Consider the following 17254-nt stretch of genomic DNA (forward strand, 5'->3'; position numbering starts at 1 on the left):
TACCGAGCCATCAGCTAGAGCGCGGGCACGCAAGTGCCACGGACATTTGCTCGGGGCATTCAGCTACAGACTGAACTGCCTGGAAAAAAAAAAAAAAAAAAAGCTGATTGGTACAACTAAAGCGGATCTCACCACGGAGCTGTTTGACTGACCGCAGGCACGGGGTTCTGATACAGGCGGGTCGGGTGCGGCTGCTGCGGCCTTAGTCAGACAGATCGCCTGGGAGAGACGAGCACGGCAGGATGGAGCCCCCACCGAAAACCGGCACTGACTAACACTGCCCCATTTATAGCTCTGGCGGGTGGGCGGGGTGCAGAGGGCGGAGCAGGGGGGCTGCGGGGTGGGGAAGAAATGTGTCACCGGCTTTGAATGAAGTTCAGGGGCAGTGTTTACCCAAGCAACGAGCCCTGGTAAACATTCGCTATCTCTGGCTCTGCTGAGGAGGAGGTGGGGGAGTGACACTGTTTTGGTCAGAATCCTCCCAGTGGCCACAAAGTGCCCGTCGTCAGGGGGAGGGTGTCCCGCTCCTGGCAGCGGGGACATACCTGCTTCCCCAAGAAGAGGAATATGCCCATTCTCCGGAGGGTCACCTGCGTTCCCAACTTTTTAGCAGGAATAGCAAGGAACATTAAAGAACCAGAAGGCTCTGGGTCTGGTTCCCGTCGCCAGCCATGCTCATGCGTGGACGCCGACACGTGTGGCCCACTGGGTTCAAGTCCTGGCTTTTCTGATATTCCCCAGCAGCCGCAAGGAAAGCATCATGCTGGAAAGCACTCGAGAAGGTTGGTCAGGTAATGATTTTATAAACACGAGGAATCTGATCAAAAAAGAAATTCCACTAAAGACTTAAGTCTCCAGCGGTGAGCAGTCTACAGCACAAATGGCTAGAAGTTGGGTTTTTTTCCCCCTTCCATTAGCTCCTCCGGCTTTATACAGGATGAAATATCAAAATGACAGCACACTTTCTGCCCAGGAGACCCCAGGTGGACCCCGGTCTACCTGTCATGGCAAATCAAATGCAAACTAATTTCATCAGAGAAAAATATATGCAGATGTTCAATTAAAACCTGCCGCCCGCAGTCCTGGCGCTTTCCGCTGGCTCTCATTGTTTGCTGAGTAACAACGGTTGCTAGGGACAACGCAGTCCACTCCCGTCTCTAAGAGCCTGTTGCTGGGCAACAGCAAGAATACTTCCCAAACCAAACAATGTCATCCCCGGAGCAATCCCCTCTATCTCACATTAACCAGATCTAAAAAAAAAAAAAAAAAAAAAAAAAAAAAAAAAAAAAAAAAAACCACCCTCCCAAATATGTAATCTATTATTTTCAGAAGCCCTAAGAGAAAGGCAAATAATCTCCTCTCCATAGCAACCCAGGGGGGAACAGTTTACCATATTTGTTCTGAAATAACAAAACCCAAGAAGGACCAGCTTTCCCCACAGTCAGCATCAGAACAGGGACTTCTAAAGTCCCTCCTGGTGCCGGGAGGAGAAAGTGCCTTTTTCTCCAAGAGGAAAGAACTTATTTATCATCGGGCAAACAATGTGGGATATTCATAGCTGCACACGGGTTTTCTGGGCAGGGGTCATACAAACTAAAACAAACTGAGGATTGAGCTCTTTGAAAAAGATGTAAGAACAGAGGAGTAGATACCTAGTTTAAAGAACTTTTGAAAATGTCATGTGTGCAAATAAATAGGTTGCAAACAGATCATTGACTCAGCATTAGAAATGCCTCCTGGGACTTTGCGGGAAGGAACCCAGAGCATCTGGCATCGCTGCATCTGCTTTTCCTGCCCCACTCAACAAGAGGAAGAGGAAGAGGAAGCCAGGACTGGGAAGCACAGGGACACACGGCCCCGGAAAGAGGTTACAGGGAGGTCCCTAGAGTTGGCCAATCTTGACCCACAGAGAGGAAAAAAAAAGCCAAAAAACCGAGGCTAACCTCAAAGCCAACCTAGTCTTGGCTCTGACCAGAGAAGTTTGGGCTTTGGAACTTGGAACAGAAGAGAACAGCACCCTGTCTTAGAAGGGGAGGGCAGAGTTCCAAGGGATATAAAATAAGGCCTTCATCTTATTTTGGTGGGGGTGGGGGGAGTGTGGCCAAGGATCTTAAAACCTGTTGGCAGAATGGGAAGCTTGTGACTCTAGCCATGGTGGGTCCGCATTTCAGGGTCTAAAGGCACCAGGCACTAACAGATCTGTGTGTGATTAAGGCATAACCCGGTAACTCTCAGCCCAGGTTCGGCTGACAAAACCTGGCCTTTGAGACAGACACGATGACACAGAGAAACCTTGTTTTCATTAGAGAGCATCCAGGAGATGTTCTTAGAATAAACAGGTTGGAATGGACATGTCCCCTTGAGAATAAGGGGCGGCATATGCCACACTGTTAAAATCTGAACCTGGGCTCCAGGAAGAGGGAGGATGTGAAGCCAGACTCTTAGGCCGTTAATGTGTAGCAAAGCGGTAATGCTGATCCCCAGGATGGAGGAGAGACCACCAGCAGCCCCACTCCTGCCGCCAAGGGGACACTGCCAATTCGGCCCAGACACCCTATCTGAAGGGAGGCTCTGGCACACAGCTGTGAGCGTCCCAAACCCCATCTCTGGAAAGAGGACTGACGCGGAGGCGGTCCTATGTGCCTTATTCATTGATCTCAATAAAACATACTGAGTGCCTAGCATGGGCCGGGCATTGCCCAGTAATCAAAACAGACAAAATTCCCTTCCCTTACGGAGCTTACATTCTAGTAGGTGGTGGGGATGGGTGGTGAGGGATAGAAACCGTGAATGAGATAAGAAAATCTATAATATGTCAGAAGGCGCTAGATGCCGGGGATGGGGTGGGGGATGAAGCAGAGGCAGGAGCACTGGGGTGAGCTGGGGTTGCAATCTTTACAGGATTGCTGATGCCTCCCTGAGAAGACTCTGAAGGACACAAGGAAAGTGAGGGACGAGCTATTCAGATACCTGGGGGAAGAGCATTCCTGGGGAGGGAACAGCCAGTGCAAAGGCCCTGAGGCTGGTGACCTGAGCCGAGTGAGCCGGGAGACAAGAAGGAGGGAGAAGGGTCCACACAGACAATCGTACAGGTTTTAGCTTTTGCTTGGGGTGAAGTGGAAGTGATCACAGGGTTTCAGCCCAGGGATGACCTGACCTGACTTGGTTTTAACCAGGTCCCTCCAGCTGCTGGGCTGAGAAGAGGAAAGAAGGAAAAGGATGGAAATAGAGCAGTTAGGAGGGCAGTGTGATGATCAGGTGAGAGATGGTGACATGGCCATGCTGGAATGACAGCCGCGGAGTGGGACAGAGCACTCAGAATGTGGATAAGTCCTCGAGGTGGAGTCAGGAGGATTTGCTAATGGGTTGGATGTGGAGCATGAGAGAAAGGAGTCAAGAGTAGCTCAAAGATTTTTGGCAAGTGAAAGGATGAAAGCAGGAAAGTTGCAGGAGAAGTAGACCTGGGGAGCACCCAGAAGAGGAGTTTTAAAGGTGTGAGGTGTGAGAGGCTCTTAAGACACTACGTTGGGATGCTGAAAAAGCCAGCGGAATATATATATGTGGGGCCTGAGGGGCAAGAGGTTGGCTGGAGTCATCAGTGTACAGATGACCTGGGCTGGAGTATCACTATATAGATGTAGAGATGTGGAGTGTCTCAGGATGTGGATTGAAGCCAGCAAAGTATGTAGGTGACATGGGCTGGAGCCATCAGTGTACAGATGACCTGGGCTGGAGTATCACTATATAGATGTAGAGATGTGGAGTGTCTCAGGATGTGGATTGAAGCCAGCGTATGTAGGATTGAAGCAGTGTATGTAGGTGACATGGACTGGAGCCATCAGTGTACAGATGACCTGGGCTGGAGTATCACTATATAGATGTAGAGATGTGGAGTGTCTCAGGATGTGGATTGAAGCCAGCAGTGTACAGATGGCCTATTTAAGGCCATGAGCCTGGCTGAGCTCCTCAAAGGAGAGCAGAGAAGAGACCCAGGGCTGGGCTCTTTGGCTCTCTACCACTTAGAGATCCTAAAGAGAAGGAAATCCTGCAAACGAGACTGAAAAGAAGTACAAGCAAGGGTGTCCTGAGCACTGATCGAATTGGAGCGGGGGGACGGTGAGAACTGACCACTGGACCGATTGCTGTGACATGACAGAGCAGTCCAGGGGAACCCTGGAGGCAAAGTCCACAAATGTTGACATGGATTCAAGAGTGGCCGAGAACTGTAGAAATGGAGACCCCAGGCACACACAGCTCTCGGGACATCTCTGCTGGAAAGAAAGAGAAGGGAAAGGCATGGCCACTGGTAGGGGAAGTCCAGGCAAGAGAGGATTTCTGACATGGAAGAAGTAACAGCGGTTGTGCACTGGGATGGGCAGGACTCAGTGGGAGGGAACGGGTACCCGTGAGACAGCGGTGAATGGCTGGTGGCGTGTAGGTGCATGGACGCGATGGGACGGAGAAATCTTGCAGGAGTGAGGGTCTGGCTGGAACCTGACCAAGCACATTCATCCACCAGCCCAGGACAGAAGGCAGAGCCTCAACCCAGATGCAGGGAGGTGGGGGTGCCCCAAGTCATCTTTGGGGGCTCTCAGTCCCCCATCACATATCTCAGCCAGGGGATCCCTCTGTGATGATTCCAGCGCCCTCCAAAGTCTTCTTAAGCCCGGGAGAGCCAGACCACTGGCCCATGCGAGGCTGCTGGGAGGCTTCTACCCTCAGTGAGGAGGAAGGCTGGAAGCCTTGGAGTGGGAACGGGACATCATGCAAGACGCCTCGGGTCTGTAGCTCTCCCGTCAGAGTCTCCCGCAGAGCCAGGCGGAGAAGGGCGACCTGGATCTGGGGACGAGCCCATCTGACCAGGCACAGGCCTGAAAGTCTGTGTTTCCCCCAAATTCATACATGGGAACATCCAATGCCCAAGGTGTTGGGAGGGTTATGGGGAGGGGTGAGGTCATGAGGGTGGAGCCCTCCTGAATGGGGTGAGAGGTCCCAGGGAGCTCCCTCCACCCTTCTGCTCCGTGAAGCCATAGCGAGACATCTGTGACCCAGAAGAGAGTCCTCGTGATCACGGCGGCACCTCGCCTCCCAACTGGGAACCATACGTTCCTGTGGTTTAGAAGCCAGCCTGTCTGTATGGTTCCAGTGACCTGAGCCAGCCCCACACTCGCCCCCCACCCCGCGGTCTCCCCCACAAACAGCCTTACAAAACCCACACACGATTGGCTCTTTTCATTGCCTCCTTTAGGATGAGTCAACACCTCTTTTCAAATCCACCAAAACGTCCGATCTTTCCACGCCCCACTGTTACCAGAGGTTAGCTCGAATCCGCCAAATTCTTCTGCCGTGTCAACGTACAAACGCGCAAGCTCAAATAAGAAAAAGTCCTAGAGTCGCACTGAAAAACAGAAGTGTATTTCTTGCTAAGTCATGCTAGAACTATGTGAGACTACCCAAAAATTTAATGTAAGATAAACAAGCATGGCCAGGAAGCCTGCTGTCCTGCTGTGGGAGTTGCAGAAGTAGAGGCCTGCGGTGGGGGTCACGAGCGCACGCAGCCCAGGGCCAGCGACACAGTGCGCTCTGGCCTGCTGGGGGCACCACCCGTTGGCGGCAGGGGCCTTAAGTCTCCAGGGTACAGATGCCTCGAGGGGCCTGGGACCCAGAATCTAGTCAGAGACCCAACAGCAGGACCCAGGGATCACTGAGGAAATGAAAATGAAGCCACGAAGGGCAGAATTGGAAATGTTTATCCAACCTGTCGTCTCCCTCCTTGTCTGGTCTCCGCTGTCCAATCCTACGAGAACAAAAGGACATTCTATTTCTGTCCCCATGAAAGTACCAACCCCAGTGCAAAAACAGTTTAAAAAAAATGTTAAACTCATTATTCTAATTAAATCCAAAGAGAGAAATATTGGAGATATTTTAGGTTTTTAAACAAACCTAATTAATTCTAAGAAGATACACTAAAATTGATTCCATTTTAGAAAGGCATTCTAATGATAAGGTTGGGGGAAAAATGTTGTTTTTTTTTTTTTTTTAATTTAAAAAGGTGCCATAAAACCTTGAAGATATTTTAACTGGGTTTCCTATTGCACAAAGATTTGCGATGGGCCCTCGTCTTCCTTGGGAGATGCTCTTGGCTGGCACACGGGTGGGCAGGACTGGCAGGCAGGAGACCCAGGGAGCTATTTGCACTGTCCCCACAAACACCCAGCTTTGTGAGCTGCTGGCTTGGAACTCCGTTCCGAGCTCCATATTAAGTCAGCTCCCGAGGCAGAGCAAAAGATAATTTTGGAAAAAACTGGAATAAAATGTTCTGGCTCTGCTTGGAAGGTGGCAAGAGCCACAAGAGGAGTCCCCGGAAACAGAACTCAGTGAGGATGAGTGGCCTCCCCTGACCACCACCGCCCCCCCCGCCAGCCCCTGTCAAGTCCCCCCAGGTCCAACACTGCTTCCAGTCCTCCTTGCTTCTTCTACAAGTCTCGGGGGTTAAGGTCAGCTCTAGCTGCTGGGTGATCCTGACCATCGTCACTTTTGAGAAGCAGTCACTTACTACTGCAGCATGATTTTTAAAAAGATAAATATTTGAGAGATTTTCATACAGGTAAGATTTGAGACTATCGAGATAAAGAAAGAAAGGCTGAACCAATAAAAAGCCCTCCAAGGCTTACTACCAACGGGAAGAATGGAGACACAATGGCATCCTGGGAAAGTCAAATCTCTCTCCCGATGCAAATTTCATGCTTCAGATGCAATTAAATGTGGCTGGCCGACCTCAGTGCTGTGGGACGACTGGCCCTCTCTGGGGATCTGCGGCATCTACCCAGCCTCTCAGTCAGCGCGCTAATGAGGGGAGCGTCCGGCGGGATGCAGGACACCAGCAGGAAGCTGCCAGATGCTTCCCTCTCTAGCAGACGCCAACTATGCATCTTGTCCTCTCTTGTGTGTGACCATGGCCAACCACGAAAGGACTTCCTGTGGCTGCGAGACAGGCCTCCCCAGGCTGTGGGGGCTCTGGGCAGCGCCCCAGTCAAGGTCAACACTCCAGCAGCCAGAAGACAGCCTGCCCAAAGCAGCCCCCCAAAATGAGGACTGTTGGGCCCAGGTTGGGGGCAGCTGTGGGGCTGGGGGCAGGGCAAGGTGCACCTAGGGAAAGGGTGCTTGCTGAGAGAGAGAGAGAGAGAGAGAGAGAGACGCATCAAGGGGCCAGTGCCCTCCCCGTATCATTTCCCCTCACTCCTCTTCTCCTCCGGGACCAGCACCTTCCTCCCGTTCAGTGCGCAACAGAGGAAAGCGTCCAGGGCCTGCACGTCTTCCCCTTGACAAGCAGCACGAGAAAAGCGAGGACAGCAGACAAGTAAGACCCTTCGAGCTGGCCACAGGCAGCCAGTGACTCAAGGCTTCCAGAGCTTCCATTTCTTCATTGGCGAATGGAGAAAATCAAGTCTGCCTACCCCTGTGGGTCACGGCACTAAAGAAAACAAAGCCTACGAGGCGTGGGGTTTCCTCGCTAGCCGCAACCGCAGTAAGTGCTCGATAAATGTCAGTAAATGCCGTTGCTGTGATTCCCTCCATTAGGGTGGCCAAGAGCGTCTGCCGATTTGTGCCTATTTAAATATCTGAAACTCTTAAAGCGGGACGCGCTTTGCTATTTGTGATTTCAGCGTCGTTCCCGGGCATACCTGTGGCGCTCGTCGTTCCGGCCAATACTCGTACCCCTTTCTGCCCCAGCATCGGGCCAACGCAGCGGCTCTCCTTCCAAGTTAATACCGCAGCCTTGCACTTACAACAGTTACATTTGATCATCGTTCCCGTTCCCTTCTCGGGAACCGCATCCTGCTGTGCAAACCTCAGGCCAGCTGCGGGGGAAGCAGAGGGTTCCGGACCCAAAGCAGGGTCGGCCTCCGAGCACCCCTCAAAGCCGAGGACGTGTCTGAGCCCGTGTAGTCAGACGGGGAGGAGCTGGCCAGAAGCCGGGTTTCGTTTCTCCCTCAGAATTTACCCTGCAGAAACTCACAGGTCCAAAGAGGCAAATGGCCAAGCACCACAGGCCAATGTTGGTAACCGCAGGTTCACGGTAACCCCAAAGTAGGAACAACGCAGCTGTCCGTCCGCTGATGAAACAAAATGCAGTCTAGCCGTACGACAGAATGTTACTCGGCCATGAGGACTGAAGCTCTGACCCACGCCATAGCGCAGGGACCTTGAAAACACGACGCTCAGTGAGAGAACTGGACACAGAAGGCCACGGATTGTAGGTCTCCGTTCGTGTGAAATGTCCAGAACGGACAAATCTGCAGAGAGTGGGCTAGTGGGTGCCAGGGCCTGGGGGCGGGGGCCGTGGGGTGACCGCTGCTGGGGATGGGGCTTCTTTTTGGGGTGAGGGCAATGCTCTGGAGTTAGACAGTGGTGATGGCCACATAACCTTGAGGCTGTATTAGAACCCACTGACGTATACCCTCTAGATGGGCCAACTTTGTGATAAATAAAATACACCCCCAAAAAGCTACAAAAATAAGATATAAGGGTAACATATCCCTGATGGCATTACTTAAAGTCACAAAAAATTACAAACCACTTCAATGTTCCTCCATAGTGAAGTCGTTAAATTATGGCACATCCTTGCTATGAGGCTATGAGGTCATCAGAAAAAAACACAGTGTGTTCTCTAAAGTAGCTCTGCCCGGCGCACGGCAGGCTCTCAACTATTTCAAGAATAAATTCACGTAAAAATGATGCAGCTGTATGGGTTCTAAAACAGGTGAATTCATTAAAATGTCTAGAAGGACACAAATCGTATTACTAAGCGGGCTTTCCTCATGGGAGGTGAGGGAGACAGGAAAATGAAAGAAACTTTTGGGGCGCCTCAGGGGCTCAGTCGGTTTAGCGTCTGACTCTTGATTTTGGGCTCAGGTCATGATCTCAGGGTCGTGAGGCTGAGCCCCGCCATCAAGCCTGCACAGGGCTCCACACTGATGGGGGAAACTGCTTCAGCCTCTCCCTCTGCCCCTCTCCCTGCTCACTCTCTCTTGCTCTCTCGCTCTCTCAAGGAAAGAAAGAAATATAATCTTTAAAAAAAAGAGAAAGAGAAACTTTCATTTCTTAATTGACTTCCAAGAATGATGGTCCTTTATAGGAACACGACTCTTGTGTTACTTACGTATCATTTTAACAGCTGGGATAACATCTGTAAGCACTGGAAAGCACATCAGTTCTCGTAACTTTGCACACTGTGCCTAGTGAATGCGGTGTGCACAGTGAACACCACTAGGGTTCAACTCACTTGATCTACACTATGCTGCCACTCTTGTGACCGGAGGTTTAACAGGAACTCAACACTGAACATCAAGAGGACATTTCCTGGACAGACCAACAGTGGTGCATTCGTACAAGGGACTACAGCTCAGAGAGACAAAGAACAAGCCACTGAGGCATGCAACGACCAACGTCAAAGGTATCACGCTGAGTGACGGCACTGGAAGCAGAGGATGGCGGCTAGGGGTCAAGGGTGGCATTAGGGTCCGGCTGCAGAGGGTCTGTTCAAGAGAATTCACTGGGGTGTTGGAGCTCTGCACCCTCTTAGTGGGCGCTGGTTCCAAGGATCTAGGTGTGTGTGAAAACTCACAGAGCGGTATACCCCGAAAGGTAAACACGACTGTATGTAAATGTGAGGTATAAATAAACAAAAAGGAACAAACTGACTGTTTTGAGTACCAGGCACTAGTCCAGGCTCTGTGAACAAGCCAGATCTTGGGGTGCTGACATCCTCATGCAGGGGAGTCAGACAGGAAACCCGTCACCAGGTATACAAGGTTATTTCAGAGAGATCTGGGCCAGGACAAAAGGACACAGCAGAGGGACAGAGCTGGCAGGGAGAGATGATGGAATGGGGTGCCCAAGCTTTTGCCGGGTCAGCTAAGGGTGTCATGAAGGATGGCACTGAGCTGAGATCTGGCCGGACATAGGAAACCGGAAGACAGCATTCTCAGTACGGGGAATAGTAGGTGTAAAGGCCCTGTGGCGGGAGAGGGCAGGGAGCTGGAGACAGCAATAGAGACCCTGAGGGCCTAGTCAAAAGTCTGGATTTTAGGGGCGCCTGGGTGGCTCAGTGGGTTAAAGCCTCTGCCTTCGGCTCAGGTCATGATCCCAGGGTCCTGGGATCGAGCCCCGCATCGGGCTCTCTGCTCAGCTGGCAGCCTGCTTCCCCCTCTCTCTCTGCCTGCCTCTCTGCCTACTTGTGATCTCTGTCTGTCAAATAAATAAATAAGATCTTTATTTAAAAAAAAAGTCTAGATTTTATTCCAGTTCCTGAGAGAGGCCCCAGAACAAGATATTCTGGTTTACGTTCTTAAAAGAGCGCTCTTCTTAGACTACTGGGAGGAAGAATAAAAGCAGGAAAACCAGACAGGAAGCTCCCATGGCACTTACTATTTCAAGATTTTAATAATAATTAATGCTTAAGTTCTTAATTGAGCTTATTAAGACCTATATATGGAAGGTGGACAGGAAAAACGTCATTTTATAAAGAAGCCAAGTAACATTATAAGCCCAGTAAACGAAGGGTTAACTAATTAAGTATTTAGTCACCATGAAAATAAATGATGGCCTCTACAATTTTAATGCAGGTAATTATACACTTACTCAATCACCACAGCCCACAAGCATCAGCTTGCTTATTAATTCAGTGTTAATTTTCCCTATTGACTTATATAGATGCCATTATCTAAAAATTAAATAATTTACAAGTGTACACTCATTTTTTAAAAAGGCACATAAAAAAATAGACGGAGGACCCGGACAAGGCGTTGAATCTATAGTTTGGTTATAGTTACGCACTGGTGGGAATTAATACAGCATGCTGATTTCAATCAGGGTTGGCCAACTTTTTCATTAAAGGGCCAGAGACCTTTTTTGGCTTCACAGGCCATAAGGTCTCTGTCAAAAGTACTCAGCTCTCACTGTTTCTAGAAAGCAGCCCAAGTCTTTAAGTAAGGAATGAGCACGGCTGCCTTCAGAGGCCCCACTGGAGCCTGGGGCAAAGGAAATCAGCAACCCTGACCTGTCTTTAAAATGTTGACATTTTGGGGCGCCTGGGTGGCTCAGTGGGTTAAAGGCTCTGCCTTTGGCTCAGGTCATGATCCCAGGGTCCTGGAATCGAGCCCCGTGTCAGGCTCTCTGCTCAGCAGGGAGCCTGCCTCCCCCCTCTCTGTCTCTGCCTGCCTCTCTGCCTACTTGTGATCTCTGTCTGTCAAATAAATAAATAAAATCTTTTTTTAAAATGTTGATATTTTGCTCATCCTGAAGTTTTTGGTGACATTTCTTTTGATGTTTAAAATACTGCATTAAAATAGTACTTATGTTGACAACTGAGTTTTTGGGGTTCCTTAAATTGTGTGCCCACGGTGAGTGCCTCACTTGCCTTACTCTAGTCCTGGCCTGGGGTCTGGTCCAATAAAACTTTCCTTATGGACATTGAAAATTGGAGTTTCACATAACTGTCATGTGTCACACAATAGCCTTTTTTGATTTTTTTTTTTTCCAACCGTTTGAAAATGCAGAAGGTATTCTCAGCTTGTAGGACTTATATCAACACCCAGACCCAGAACACCAGACATCTGTTTTTGGGGCAGAACATATCTGAACTTGCTGCGGAGTCGGTCCTCGGTCTGCCTCGTGCTTTCCTTTCTAGTAAGGACCACTGACTCTGAAGTACAACTCTCCCCAGCGACAGTGTGCAAGTCAACGGAGTTAACTACGCAGGCATCAACCAATGAGTATACGAGCACAGGATAAATTCGTAGGGTCTTTACTAAAGCTATAATCCCAGGTTTCAGCAGGTGTGACGGGACTCCCAAAATAGGAACTATGGAGGAATATAACATAATCCTAGAAGATACAACTGGAGAGTCTATCATTATTCTTTTGGATTGTGGTAACATACAGAACAGGATTTATCACTGGAACTGTTCGGTGAGCGCGCCAGCTCATTTCCGTTGTTGGGCAAACACCCCCACTGTCCGTCTTGCCAAAACTGAGACTCTGTCCCCATTAAACAGTAGCCCCCCCCAACTTGTCCCCCTGGCTCCCACTATCAACTTTCTGTCTCTGGTGTCTTGGGCCCCCACAAGGGGAGAACCATACAGTGTTTTTGTGTCTGGCTTAATTCACTGAGCATAATGTCCGCCAGGTCCAAACACGTAGCAGGTGTCAGATTTCCTTCCTTTTCACGCAGAATAGTCTCCTCCGAACCACAGCTGTGTTTATCCATTTACCTGTGGATGGATGCCTGCAAGGGTTCCACCTCTTGGCTTATTGGGAAGCATGCTGCTGTGAACGTGGGTGTCCGAGTCTCTGTTTTCAGTTCCTTGGGTCTACACCCAGGAGTGGAATTGCTGGCTTACATGGTGATCCTATGTGTAATTTTTCTGAGGACGCGCCTTACTGTTTTCCACAGCAGTCATATAGTTTACGTTCCTGCTAGCAGTTCCAAGGCTTGCGATTTCTCCAAAGCTTTGCCGACACTTGTACTTTTCTGTTTGTTTGGGGTTTTTTAACTGATAGCCATCCTGAGGGTGCAAAGCAGTCTTGTGTTTTGATTTGTGTTTCCCTAAGGACGAGTCAGGCAGAGCATCCTTTCATGTGATTGTTGGTCATTTCTACACCTTCTTTGGAGAAATGTCTACTCAAGTCCTAGGTCTACTTTTTGATTGGGTTGTTTCTTTGTTGTTGTGAAATTGTAGGAGTTCTTTATATATTCTGAATATTAACCCCTTATCAGATATATGATTTGCAAATATTTTTTCTTGTTCTTTGGGTTGCCTTTTCACTCTGTTAATAGTGCTCTCTGATGCACAAAAGCTTTTAAGTTTCATAAACCCCTATTTATCTATTTTTTCCCTTTTGGGACCTTGCCTTTGGTGTCATATTCAAGGGATCACTGCTGAATCCAATGTCATACAGATTTCCCCCTATGTGTTTTAGGTTTTTAGCCCTGACATTTAGGTCTTTGATTCACTTTGAGTTAATCTTGTGTGAGGTAAGGGTCCAGCTTCCTTCGTTTGCAGGCAGATATCCAGTTTCCCAATATGATTGGTGGGAAAGACTGTCCCTTCCCTACTGAATGGTCCTGGCACCCTCGTTGGAATAAGAGATTATAAAGAAGTCATTAAAGTAACAATACATGAAGATCTAATCTTGCCAGAAAGGGCACTCAAAACATGAATTTGTGAAAGAACCTGACATAAATGAGGTGAATTACTTCTTTCCCCTTGCAATAGTGAGGGGTATATCTGTGCACACTTTCTGTCTTCCGTGGAGACTTTCTCATGATTATTTTCAAATGGAATTTTTGCGTAGCTGACCGCACATCTCCACAGAGATACCCACAGCACATGAGGACCCTCGCCTTTTCTGTTTATTACCAAAGTGCTAGATTTCCATCTGATTCCTGGCCCTTCTAAAAAATCCAGAGAATGTCTGGAAGTGGTTTAAACTCTGCCACATGCCCATTCGTGTAGCTAAAGTAGGATCCTACAACTCGGTCTGTGAATTCACAAGGGTCACACTTCAGAGAGTCTATGAACCTGAACTTGAACGTGAAGTTTAAGTGCAGGTCCCATGTGTTTACACCCGTTCTTCTAGGGAGAAATTCCCAACTTTCGGCAGTCTCCCAAAGAGGTCCAGACTGAGGAAGGTTAGGAAGCACTGGGCTACTTGTCTTTTGTCTTGACATTGTGCCAAGACACTGTGCATTTGTCTTTTTTTAAACTTAAGCTGATAAACTCGAGGACTCTAGTTTAGACAATCCTCGTTGTATGACCCAGGCAGGTTGGTGGTCTTAAGGAGAAAACGACGCAATTCTCTTCCTGGAAGGAGGGGTGCGATGGCAGCCCTGGGCCCCAGTCACACACAGCAGAAACACTGGGCCAGTGACCACCACAGGAGGTGAGTGAGTCACATACCCCGTCGCTAGCGGGAAGCCACAGTCTGAAGGCAGCTAGGCTTCTTTCCCACCAGCCCACAGTTAGGAATTCAAACAGTCCAGGAATGGGTTATGCTAAGAAGTAGCTATACCTTCAATGACCAATTCGGCAATAATTAACCCACATGCCACCAAGCCCAGGACTGCAACAGATTTGCAACCTGAGAAAGAAACATCTGCCAGTGGGAAATAGAGAGGAGAAGGAAGAAGTCAGTTTTTTATAGGGTCCACCCCAGCTGAACCAAGAAAACACACCTAATTTGCCATCTTTGCTAGCAACAAGGAGATTAAGGGGAGGCCCCACTGACTTTTTTTTTTAATTAGAGAGGGAGAGAGAGAGAGAGAGTGACCATGAGAAGGGAGAGGGGCAAAGGGAGAGGAAGAAGCAGACTCCCCGCCCAGTGGGGAGCCCGACATGGGGTTCAATCCCAGGACCACGAGACCACAACTGGAGCAGAAAGCAGATGCCCAACTGACTGAGCCACCCAGCTCCCCCACGCTTATCCCAGAGAAGCCCGACACCAGTCCTGGCTCAAGCAGTGATTCCTAGGAATGTCTTAATTCTAAAAAAACTGGGCTACAACAGAAGATTTTGAGATCATGCAGAATTCATTTTAAGTGGGATTTTAGCGCAATCTGAAATGGCTGAGCCATCACACATTTTTGCTTCTTCTGAGTCACTGTTACAAGTGTGTTGCAATAAGAAGACCAGTGGTTGGAGACGTCGGTTTCTCCCACACGGGAGCCCACCTCCTTGCACCTGCAGCAGTAACTCATCTCAGAAATCACTCCCGGGTGCCGTGATTTGCACACCGAATCCCCCCAGAGCTGAGGCAACCTGCCGAAAGAAAGCGTTCGAGTACTGAAGAGCCAGAGACCAGAAAGAAGAGAAACATGCTTCCTGGCCGCTGAGCAACTTCCCACCCTAGAGTGTTGGTCTAAACCTGACCCTGGCTCTCAGGGGCCTGAAAGACGAGGAGGAATGTCATGGAGAAAAAAGCCAGGGTGCTGCGGAATTAAAAAAAAAAAAAAAAAAAAAAAAAGGCACAGTCTCAGAGACATAAAAAGTCAAAGGGGGCTCAGCTGGCAAGATGGATGTGGTCAGAGACTCTCCTTAATTACAGCCAAGAGGAAAAGCTAATAAAATAAGTATCATTCCTCTTGCCATTGGAAGAAGCAAAAAATGTATATATAGTAATGTTAATCACTAGTGGCGAGTCTAAGGTGTTCGTGACTCTCTGAATCAGCATTGTCTGTATATACGCGTGCTGTTACACTAGCACTAGCTCTAGTCGAATATAACCTGGACTGTTTGTTAGACCAGCTCTTGGTCAACTTTTTCGGTAAAGGGCCCAATAACAAATGTTTGTGGGTCAGATGGTCCCTGCTGACACTTACTCAACGCCTCTGTTGGAGGGCAAAGACCACCACCACCAAGATGTACACTAATGAGCATGGCCATCTGCCCACAAAATTCCATTTATGGATACTGAAATGTAAATTTCACATGATGTCATATGTTCTCAAATATATTATCATTCCGTTTATTTTTTTTCAACCATTTGAACATAAAAAGTTATTTATGAGCTCTTAGTCATCCAGAATCAGGTAGCAGGTTGGATTTAGCCCAGGAGCTGGTTTTCTGAACCTGTACTAGATTCAAATGTTTGGACTTGTGTCTCTAAAAGACAGCCTAAAATAGTTCTGGATAAAGAGACAGGAACCAAACAGCACATTTCATTTACAAATAGCATTCTGGAAAACGCTGTGCCCATATGGTCAGGGACACTCCTGTAAAGGAGGACAGCCCCTATGTCCTGTTGATTCTGACCCTGCCACCGTTCCACTGCCTTGTCATAGTTCTTTTTTTTTTTTTTTTAAGATTTTATTTATTTATCTGACACAGAGAGAGAGATCACAAGTAGGCAGAAAGGCAGGCGGGGGGTGGGGGGAGAAGCAGGCGCCCCACTGAGCAGAGAGCCCGATGTGGGGCTCGATCCCAGGACCCTGAGATCATGACCTGAGCCAAAGGCAGAGGTTTAACCCACTGAGCCACCCGGGTGCCCCAACCTTGCCGTAATTCTGACGTGTGTCTTGCACCTTCACGATTCAGGGTCTTTGGGCATTTCACAGAGGAAGAGAAATGCATGGATGTAAGAAAACTGTGAGAGATGACATCTTTAAATAGCCATTTCTCCAAAGAAGGTATACAAATGGCCACTGAGCACATGAGAAGATGCTCAACACCATTAGCCAACTGGAGGATGAGAGTAAAAACCAAACAAGTACCACCACACACCAACTGGGTTGGCTATGACAAAAGCAAGGGAAAGCAGCATGTCAGTGAGGAGGAGCTGGAGCCCTCCTATGTGGCTGGTGGGAACGGAATATGGTGCAGCTCTATGGAAAACACTTGGCAGTTCCCCCAAGTAGTTGAATACAAGTGACCATATGACCCAGCAACTCCACTCCTGCGTATCTACCCAAGAGAAATGAAAATCTATCTGCACACAAAAGCCTGTCCACACGTGTTCATAACAGCATTACTGGTAACAGCCAGAAAGAAGAAGCCACCCAAATGTTCATCAACAGATGACTATGGCCAATCCATACGCTGGAAGATTACTTAGCCGCGAACACGGGCAAGGCGCTCACACGCACTGCTCTGGGGACAGACCCTGAACCCACGATCCTCTGTGAGGGAACCAGACACAGAAGGCCACACATGGTGTGAGTCCACATGTGGGAGATGTCCAGAACAGGCATATCCGTGGACAGGAAGGGGGCTTGTGGGTGTCGGGGATGTGGGGGTGACTGCTTAATGGAATAGGGTTTCTTTTGAGGGTCATGGAAATGTTCTAGAGTTAGATGGTGGTGTGATGATGGTTGTGTAACATTTCAGATATCCTAAAAACCACTAAATTGTCCTTTTAAAAAGATCCATTTTTTAAAAAGATTTATTTATTTTAGAAGGAATGAGCACACAAGCCAGGGAGAGGGGCAGAGGGAGACAGAGAGAGAGAGAATCTCAAGCAGACTCTTTGCTGAGTGTGGAGCCTGAATGCGGGGCTCGATCTCACCACCTTGAGATCATGACCTGAACTGAAACCAAGAGTCAGACACTTAAGCGACTGAGCCACCCAGGTCCCCCCAAGAAAGGTTGACATTATGTTCTGTGAATTTAATCTCAATTTTTATCCTTTAAAAAGGTGACACAGCAAATGTGTTGGAAAATGCCAGACAAGCAGAAAAACAGAGGATATATAAATT

At 48.6% G+C, this 17254-nt stretch overlaps 1 protein-coding gene across 5 annotated transcripts in view; it reads right to left on the bottom strand.

Moving 5' to 3' along the window:
- The window catches only part of RFX2 (regulatory factor X2), an 88752-nt gene that overhangs the window by 54676 nt on the left and 16822 nt on the right, over window positions 1–17254 (bottom strand). The window lies entirely within an intron of this gene.

This window comes from Lontra canadensis, unplaced genomic scaffold (genome assembly GCF_010015895.1).
Source record: "Lontra canadensis isolate GAN:19392208 unplaced genomic scaffold, GSC_riverotter_1.0 scaffold88, whole genome shotgun sequence".
Classification (NCBI taxonomy): Eukaryota; Metazoa; Chordata; class Mammalia; order Carnivora; family Mustelidae; genus Lontra; species Lontra canadensis.